General features: G+C 40.5%; 1 non-coding gene across 1 annotated transcript; it reads left to right on the forward strand.

Moving 5' to 3' along the window:
* Positions 1-1850: 1850 nt before the first annotated feature.
* Trnat-cgu (transfer RNA threonine (anticodon CGU)) lies at positions 1851-1924 on the forward strand. The gene has a single exon. It is a non-coding gene; the product is annotated as a tRNA-Thr (tRNA).
* The last annotated feature ends 7387 nt before the right edge of the window (positions 1925-9311 follow it).

Genomic DNA, 9311 nt, shown 5'->3' on the forward strand with positions numbered 1-9311 from the left:
CATGTCTGTTTTCCTCACAAATACAATACCTCTTTCATTCTACCCTATAAACTTTTTGCTACTTAAGTGCTCTTCAAATATTTTCTCCCACTTTTTGCTTCAGCTTTCATCACTGGGTGTATATTGATTGGAAATGAAGAAAGCAGCCTTCAGATATGTAAGTCCATACAAATTATAGGAAATATCTTAGAAATTGAGTAATAGAATTAACATATATGTAGATTGCCCCTTCACAGAATTCAGATAAGCACCATACAGCATCCTTTCCAGGGATTTTTTTTTTTTGCAAGTTGAATTGACAATGTTACCAAAATGAATCAAGCTGAAGTGGTAAGACTTTATGAAATATTTTGTTCTAAAACTAAGTGGAATATATTTTATTATTTGCAGTGAACAAAAGAGTATGGCTGATCCTGACAGAAATTTCCTGATTAGACTTGTTTTTCTTTTTGAAGATTGGCAGATTTCTTTCTTGGTTTTGTCCTTTACTTGATTGAGAACATGAAATTGGCTGGCTAATGTTTCTTTTCCTCTTGTGCTAAGTGAATATGTTTGTGTCTGGTTTGTGGTCTTGTCCTTTTGTTTCTGAATTGTAGGTCCTGCAGTTTGTGAGATTCCCACCAATATCTTTGCCTAGGTTCAAGTAAGGGTACTGTAGCTACTGTGTGTCCCTTGCTGTCTTAATTTTGTTCTTTCCCCAAGTGAAAAATAAGAGAATTTGTAAAGTAGATCTGTTCAAAGTCACAAAAAATGAAGTGTGTAAAAGTAGAAAAAATGTGAGGGATGGATAAGCCAACAAAGCCTGTGTGCTTGGGCCTGAATGCTCCCTAAGGTGAGCTGTCATATTGGTAGATAAAAAACTGAGAGTCAGAACTTAACTTGACTATGTTTACATAAAACTCTTTTTCATCTCTTACTTGTCTGAGAGTTGTCACCAGGGATATTAATGGATCTCTGGACTTCTTACTGTGTAGTGTTCGGTGACATTGAAATGATACTTGAATTCCCATTCCTGAGGGAAATATCCAGTAGTACATAAAACAGTTAGTATGACAAGTCATACATATATCCTGCTGTTTAAATGATTTCTGAGACTGTAAATAATGGCATTGAAAATTTATACTTAGGACCATTTGGCACGTAGGAAAGAAAATCTTCCGAGAAATACCTATCTACTAATATTACAGCAAAAAAGTCACTAATCATTTTAAAAATTTCTCAGTATTATCTATTAAATTCTGTAGTTGGCATATCATTGTCACAGTTTTAGCTCCTTACCTGAGATTTATAATATACTAGCAATCTTTTTTTTTTCTTTTTTGGTCCCAGGGATTGGACCCAGGGGCACTTAACCACTGAGCCGAGCCCACATCCCTATCCATTTTTATATTGTTATTAGAGACAGGGTCTTGGTGAGTTGCTTAGGGCCTTGTAAAGTTGCCGAGGCTGGGTTCGAACTCAGGCCTCTGCCTGAGCCTTCCAAGTTGCTGGGATAGGTGTGTACTGTCATGCCTGATATATATTATCAATCATATGATTAATACCTCTTCTTGGTTTTTAAAATAATCTATGATCGCTTTGAAGAACATTGATACAATGTATTTTGGAATCTATAATGTGTAGATAAATATTTATAGTAGTTGCCCATAGGATACAAGAAAATATACAGTCTGTGGTAAGGTTTTTATATTTTGTATTTAGTAAATTCATATAATATGGATTAATTAAATTGAAATGGTAAGATGAAAATTATAATCCTCATAGCAAGCAGTGAAAATGGAATACTGCATCACTGAAATGCTAGTAAAGAATAAACAGAGTAGAATAGTTATTTAAGAATTTTCGGGGGCTGGGGATATAGCTCAGTTGGTAGAGTGCTTGCTTCGTAAGCACAAGGCCCTGGGTTCAATCCCCAGTACTGCAAAAAAAAAAAAAAAAAAAAAAAGAATTTTCGTAGGTCCTATAGTCCTAGTGGTCCAAAATAAGAAATAACTCAAACATTCTTGAATGTTGAAATGAACAAGTTGAGGTGTTTTTATAAAATACAATAGTAGTTATCAGTAAAAAGGAGCACATTACTGAAGCACACACACTAATTGACTCTCACAGATACTATATGGTTTAACAGCTGGATTTAAAAGTTGTATTGCATACTTCCAGGCAAAATGAATGTATGGTTAAATAACCATTACAGTAACTAGCTTCTGGGAAACAAAAATTGTTGAGGAAAGAACATAGTTGTCTTGGTATGTTGTAAATATTCTATGCTTAAAAGTATTAAAGGTTTTTATTTGTTAAAACTGTACAGTTAATATTGTGACATTCAAAACATGTACATATGACCTCACCAAGCATACAAGAAATAAAAATGGCATGTAATAAGCGATGTTGAATTTGGATAACTGATATATATAATAACAAGCACTTTATTTATATATATTTTATATTTATGTAATAAAACATTTGTATGTGGATTCTTAAGGTTTTGGTTGCTTTTTGGGGTCATAGATAGAGAAAGTGCTTTAGTTGTCCTGAGCAAGGCCAATTCAAAATGTGTTTACTTTTGGATATTTCTGAACCCTTAAATAAATGCTTTGTGTGTCTTCATAAGTATATCATATTTTAATGGAAATTTTAAATGTTATGTTTGTGAAATGATTAGGTATCAGAATAATGACAAATTTGTGATTTGGTTCAAATCTCAAATTGTTTCACTTTGGATTTTAATATTCTCAGGCACTTACGCATGTTCTAACACTTGGATGTAAGTCTTTTCATTTCAGCCACAAGTTGGTAAGTATTCTATTATTTACTTATTTATTTATTTTTTCTTCTCAGGATGGGGGATGGAACCAAGTGGTGTTTGAGCACTGAGTTATATTTTTTTATTTTATATTTTGAGAAAGGGTCTTACTAAGTTACCAAGCCTGTCATTGGACTTGCATCCACCTGCATCGACCCTCCCAATTATCAGGATCACGGTGTGCACCACCACACTTGGCTTAACACATTTCCTATAGTGATTTTCCCCAGTGAAAATTCTTCTGTACAATGATGTTGTTCATGAACAAGGCACTTAGAACTGTCCTATGAAATATTGTCAATTATTTTTATCTGGGTTGAATGAGAAAAAAAAAATGACTTATCAAAGCCCAGTTTATACAAAGGATATCAATTAGACGATGCTAGTGCTCTGGTTTGGATAACTGTCCCTGATGGTCCATGCATTAAAGGTGTGCTGCCAGGGTGCTGGATGTGGCAGAACCTTTATGAAGTACAGCATAGTGGGACTGTTTAGTTCATTGTACAGTATGTACTTGAAGGGAACTGTGGACCCCTGTTTGCTTTTTAAATTCTGTGTTGCCATGTGCTGCTGCCATAATGTGCTCCCTCACCTCAGTTGCAAACCTGTAATGCCAACCACTTATCCATAAGAATTTCCATAACATTGATTCAAAATAAGATTTTTTAATTTATTAATTGATTATGACAGGTACTTTTTGTAGTTAGAAAAACCTAACAAATTGGATGAGCCTGAAATGTCAAAGTCATGAGCAAACACCTTATATGTATCTGCAATTCATTCATCAAAAGATGTCCATTCAAGAGCTGGGGATATAGCTCAGTTTGTAGAGTGCTTACCTTGCAAGCATGAGGCCCTGACTTCAATCTCCAGGATCCTCCTCCCAAAAAGATGTTAATTTAAAGCAGTGGTTTTTAGTTTTGCTACACATGATAATTCCTTCCAAATCTTTAAAAAACACTGTTGCTGGGGACCCTCTCCAGGGATACGAATTACATCATTTCAATGCAATTTGGATTTGGGGAATTTGAAGAGCCCTTCAGGTGACTGTATATATTCTTCAGCCAGAACTGGGAACCATTGATTCACAGCTGAAAATACATTGACTCTGTGGTTTCCATGTGTGCTGTTGTAGAGAAAAATGGAGTCTTATTTAAGAGTGTTTTCAAAAAGTGAAATCAGGGCAAGGAGTAAACAACTTGCAAGAGAAACTTAGTGGTCTGGCAGTGCCCCTGTTCAAGGACAGATAAGCTCTCTGCCTGAGAACATTAAAAAAACAAAAAAAACCTTAGAGACATCTGGTTTCTGCTCTCAAGGCCTGGCTCCTGGCCAGATCCAGGTCTGGAGACCAAATGTACTGATGGTGTTGTGCCCAAAGGCTCGAGACCCCACAAGAACCACCAGAGACCACGATCAATGCAAGCAGCAAAGAGTCATTTATTAGCAAGTTTGAACCCGGTCCTCTGCGTCCTTAATCAGTGACGCTAAGAGAGGCCCCGAGCCCTTGTCAGCAGGGTTTTTATAATCAAAGGCAAGCAGTTTTACAGTGTTCTTTTAATTGGTTAACATTTGAACAGCTAAACCTCCTCTGGTTGGGTCCGGCCAATCTATTTGATTTTCATTGGGTCCTGTCAGAACTGAACGGTCCTAGTGGAAGAAGGGAGGAGGGAAGGGGTGAACTATGTAGGAGATGAGTCGGGGCTAAGCCCCGCTCCCGTCCTTGACGGATAAGGTCTCCAGGCAACCGCACATTCCTCGGACAAATATCTCTTAACAACCTTGGTAAGCACAGGGGCCCAGCAGTCCTGTTTGTCCTTGAGACAGTTAGCAGCACAGATACCACCCTGCTCTCAACATCCCCCCTTTCCAAGAACATTTAGAGAGCCAATCTTGGGTCTCTATTGTTCTAATTCTTGCTGCTTAATGGGCTGATATTGGCTGAAGTTGGTGGCTCCAAAAACTGGAGCTACAGCTATGGTTATGGCCAGAACAAAAGAACAAATCAAAAGCAAGAACATAGTCACAGTCTATGGCGGCAAGGCTTGATCTTTAGCGGGTTGTCCTTAGACCTGTCCACTCTCCAGGCAGAGTCGTCTAGGGCAGGAAGCACAATGTCGGAAAGGGGTTCAGTCAACTTGGCGTGGGTGTGATGAATCCAGGAGGCGATGCCGTGGACTTTGAGGGCGGTGGGTGTAGTCAAAATGACCATGTAGGGGCCCTTCCACCGTGGTTCCAAGTTGCTCTGTCGATGTCGCTTCACTAGGACCCAATCACCCGGGTGGAAGTTGTGAGGAACAGGAGGCGGGCCTGACTCGTACAGACTTTTGAGCTTAGGCCAGACTTCTCTGTGGGCCCTCTGCAGGGCCTGGAGGGAAGATAAAAGTTCAAAATCATCTACATTTTTTTCTTTCAGTCAGATCAGGGAGTATTGGAGGCGGGGTCCCAAACATGATTTTATAAGGGGTGAGTCCCATCTTATAGGGAGAATTATGCACCCGATATAGGGCATAGGGAAGGAGAGTCACCCAGTTACCGCCAGTCTCCAGGGTTAATTTGGTTAAGGTCTCTTTTAAAGTTCTGTTCATTCTCTCTACCTGTCCTGAGCTTTGGGGTCGATAAGCACAATGCAGTTTCCAATTTGCCCCAAGTACTGAAGCCAGCCGCTGACTTACCTGTGAAGTAAACGCTGGCCCGTTGTCAGACCCTATCATCACAGGAAATCCTTACCTTGGCAGGAGGTCCCCTAAAATCTTTTTAGCCACTATCTGCGCCGTTTCCCGCTTGGTGGGGAATGCTTCAACCCATCCTGAAAAAGTATCTACAAAAACTAATAGATATTTATACCCATACCTTCCAGATTTTACTTCAGTGAAATCAACTTCCCAATATGCCCTTGGCCTATCCCCCCTTAATCTATTTCCTGATTCCCACTTGCTATATCCTGCATTTGTTAACTTACAAACTCTGCAACTTTTGACAATCTGTTCTATCTTATTTTGCACACCTTTAATTCTAATTCCTGCTTGCAGCATCAAGTCCTGTAATTTTCTTGTCCCCATGTGGGTGGACTGGTGGAGCCTGCGCAACACTTTCTGCCCCATCAGTTCTGGAAGTATCATCCAGTTTTCAGAGTCTTTCCCCAATCCATCTAAGCATTGGGCTAGTGGTTGCTGACAAATCCATGATAAGTCCTCTTCCGTGTAGGTTGGGTCTTTTGGGAGGGTTTGTGAGCCAGAGTCTGGGAGTTGAGCAACCGTGATCAAGTCTCTCTGGAGGGCTACTTCACGTGCCACCTTGTCTGCTAAGCAGTGCAGTTGCCCCTGGATACTGGATCAGATGGTTTTTGATGCCCAGGGCAATGTACGATAGCCAATTTCTTGGGTAACCAGAGGGCGTCTACCAGGGACACAATTTCTTCCTTGTTTTTAATAGATTTCCCCTCTGCGGTTAGCATTCCCCTTTCCCTGTAAATAGCCCCATGAATATGGGCAGTTGCAAAGGCATAACGACTGTCCTTGTATACAGTCAAAAATTTTTTTTTTTTTTTTTGTCTTTTCCCATCGTTAGAGCCTTAGTCATGGCTATCAGTTCTGCCTTCTGGGCAGAGGTGCCTATTGGTAGAGGCTCAGCCCAAATTACCTCTGTCTCAGTCACTACTGCTGCACCTGCATACCTTTGACCCTGATGTAGAAAGCTGCTCCCATCTGTGAACCATACTGCATCTACATCAAGCAGCGGATGATCTTGCAGGTCTTCTTTAAGCCCATGAACCTGGGCTAGGATTTCCGAGCAGTCATGTATGGGTGTGTCCAGGTCAGGGTCAGGAAGCAGTGCAGCAGGGTTGAGGACTGAGGGTGCCTAAGTCCTCATGTAGAGCTTCGTCCAGGTAAGTTGTCCATTGATACCCTCATCAATGTCTGTCCATTCAAAGGCAAATAGCTCTTGGCTCTTTGGAGCTAGAGGCAAGCTGAAAAAGGCATCTTTTAAATCCAGCACCGTATACCATTGTCTGTAAGGAGGAAGTGCACTGATTCCGACCCAGATCATGCACTCTGGAGTTCCCAAGTTGTGGTCGATTACTCGGGAGTCTGTTTCCTTCTTTTTCTGCTCTCCCTCCCTGCACTGCTACTGCTAATGCTTTGGTTATTTCCCTAGTAGCCCTAAGCTGCTTTTCCTCTGGTGCATCTCTGTTATTGAATACCCGCTGGGCTATTCTCATTAAGTCTTGAATACTTTTCCCTTCTAAATCCTCTATTTTTTGTAACTTACGCCTTATGTCCGGTGCTGCCTGGTTAACAAAGCTCGTTACTACTGCTGCCTGATTCTCTGGGGACTCTGGATTCATAGGAGTATACCGTCTAAATGCCTCCATTAATCTTTCTAAATAAGCTGAGGGTGATTCCCGTTTTTCTTGCATGACTGAATACACTTTGGCCAAATTAGTGGGTTTACGAGCTGCTGCCCGGAGACCCCCCATTAGAGTCTGGCGATAAACCCGGAGTCTCTCCTTACCTTCAGCCGTATTGTAGTCCCATAATCTCACGGAGGCCTGGACAAGGGGAAAGAAGCATTAATTAAGTCAGGGTTTACAGTAGGTTGTCCGTCTCCGGGGACCAACTTTCTGGCCTCTATCTGGATTCTTTCACGCTCCTCGGTTGTGAACAGAATCCGGAGTAGCTGCTGACAGTCATCCCAAGTAGGTTGATGAGTGAACATGACACTATCTAAAAGGGAAATCAAGTCTTTAGGGTTGTCGGAAAACTTAGCATTTTGATTTTTCCGATTATATAAATCACTTGTAGAGAAGGTTCAATATTGAAGCCGGGGATTGCCAGCATTGTCTGGCGGCCCAGTTTCTCGGAGTGGCAGAGCAATTGTGGAATCTGGAGTTTCTGGTTGGGAGGGGCCGGCTGCCCGCTGGGCTCAGCTCCGCGTTCACCTTGCCAGCCCTCCCGAGCCAGTTCTTTCTTCCTCATTTCTGGCTGCAGCCGCTTCTCTCTGTTCTGCAGCCTCCAGTCCTGGGTCCTGAGGAGGAATAGAGGCTTGCATATAAGGAGGGAGGTTAACAAGAAGGGGGTCTGGATCTTCCTCCGGGAGAATAGGGTGGGGAGCTGTGGGCTTTAACTTTAATGTCCATAACTTTACAGTCATTTACCCTTGTATTAAAGTACTACCACATACTATCTGTTTTGAAGGTGATGGCCTATTATCACAAGTTACCTAGGTTGTATGTTCTGGAAGCAGCTACTTCTGCAAAATAGTAACAGGCACAGTTTTACACAGTGAAATTAGCAAGAGTAAAAACATATTTAGCTTGTATAATAGTTATCTTGAATTTTGGCTGAGTTCTACATATACCCTGTTTGAGATCACAGTAATCTTTACAACAAACATCAAACTTTTGAGCACAACTTTAAATGAGTTAAAGCCTGCCTTACTTTGGGGTCATTCTAACATGTAGCAGGGTGAGGCAGAGCCTTATCTCAGGTAAGGCAGGGCTCTTCACAAGTCTTAAGTAAAATGTTCTAATCCTAAAACTAATTTTTGTCCCTTTTGCCATGACCAGCATGACCAAATTTTTAAGTTCAGTGAGGGTCAAAGGAGTATTAGAAAATAAAGGTTTATAAACACCGATTTTGAAGATTAAGCTGAGATCAGATGGAGCTCTGTTCTCTGATGGAAATGCAGATCTAACGAGTTATGTTAGCAACATTTATACATGTCTTATTACTAGGTTAAAGGCTATGTAAGCATTATTCTTTGTTTTCAGGAGAGTTACAGAGACTAGAACATCTACATATCTTTTTCCCAAAACTGCAAAGTGCAATGTTAGGAACCCCGTGTAGCTCTCAAAGAAGTCCACTGTCCAAAGTTACTGTAAGGTGGGCAGGAACTAGAGAAGGGAACTGATGAAACACTGGTTATCTAGCAAAACAATTTCTTTCTGCCCAAGAACTGTGTGCCTGAGATCAATGTAAGAGCTGATAGGACTCCTGTACAGAGCCTCCCCAGGGAGCTACTGCCACAGCAGTTAGGCATCTTGTGCTCCTACACAGGAACACTCCCAGGTACCAGACATGCTACAGTCATGAAGTCAGGGACCCCAATCTCAGTCATTGTTGTCCCATTTTTGCTATTGTACATTATACTTTTTCTTAAATGTCATTTTAAGAAGTTTACATATATTGATTTCTGAGTCCCTATGAATATTAGTTAACACAGTCTAACATTATATCCAGAACAGGAATCAATCAAAGAAAGGCTGAGAGAGCTTTTAACTTTTTTTTTTTGTGTAGCAATATGTTTTTACCTTCTACAATGTGAACCTTTAAACAAATCAGGCTGTCACTAACTCTTAGATATACATTTACATTTAAATTTTTATCTCAGTGAAATAAGTAACCAATTTTACATATACCTTACTGATAATATGTCCCATAATAGAACATTAAATGATAGAAATAAATTCCCAATAAAATGTACTCTTTAAGTTATATATTACCAGTAC

Source organism: Sciurus carolinensis, chromosome 8 (genome assembly GCF_902686445.1).
Source record: "Sciurus carolinensis chromosome 8, mSciCar1.2, whole genome shotgun sequence".
NCBI classification, from domain to species: Eukaryota; Metazoa; Chordata; class Mammalia; order Rodentia; family Sciuridae; genus Sciurus; species Sciurus carolinensis.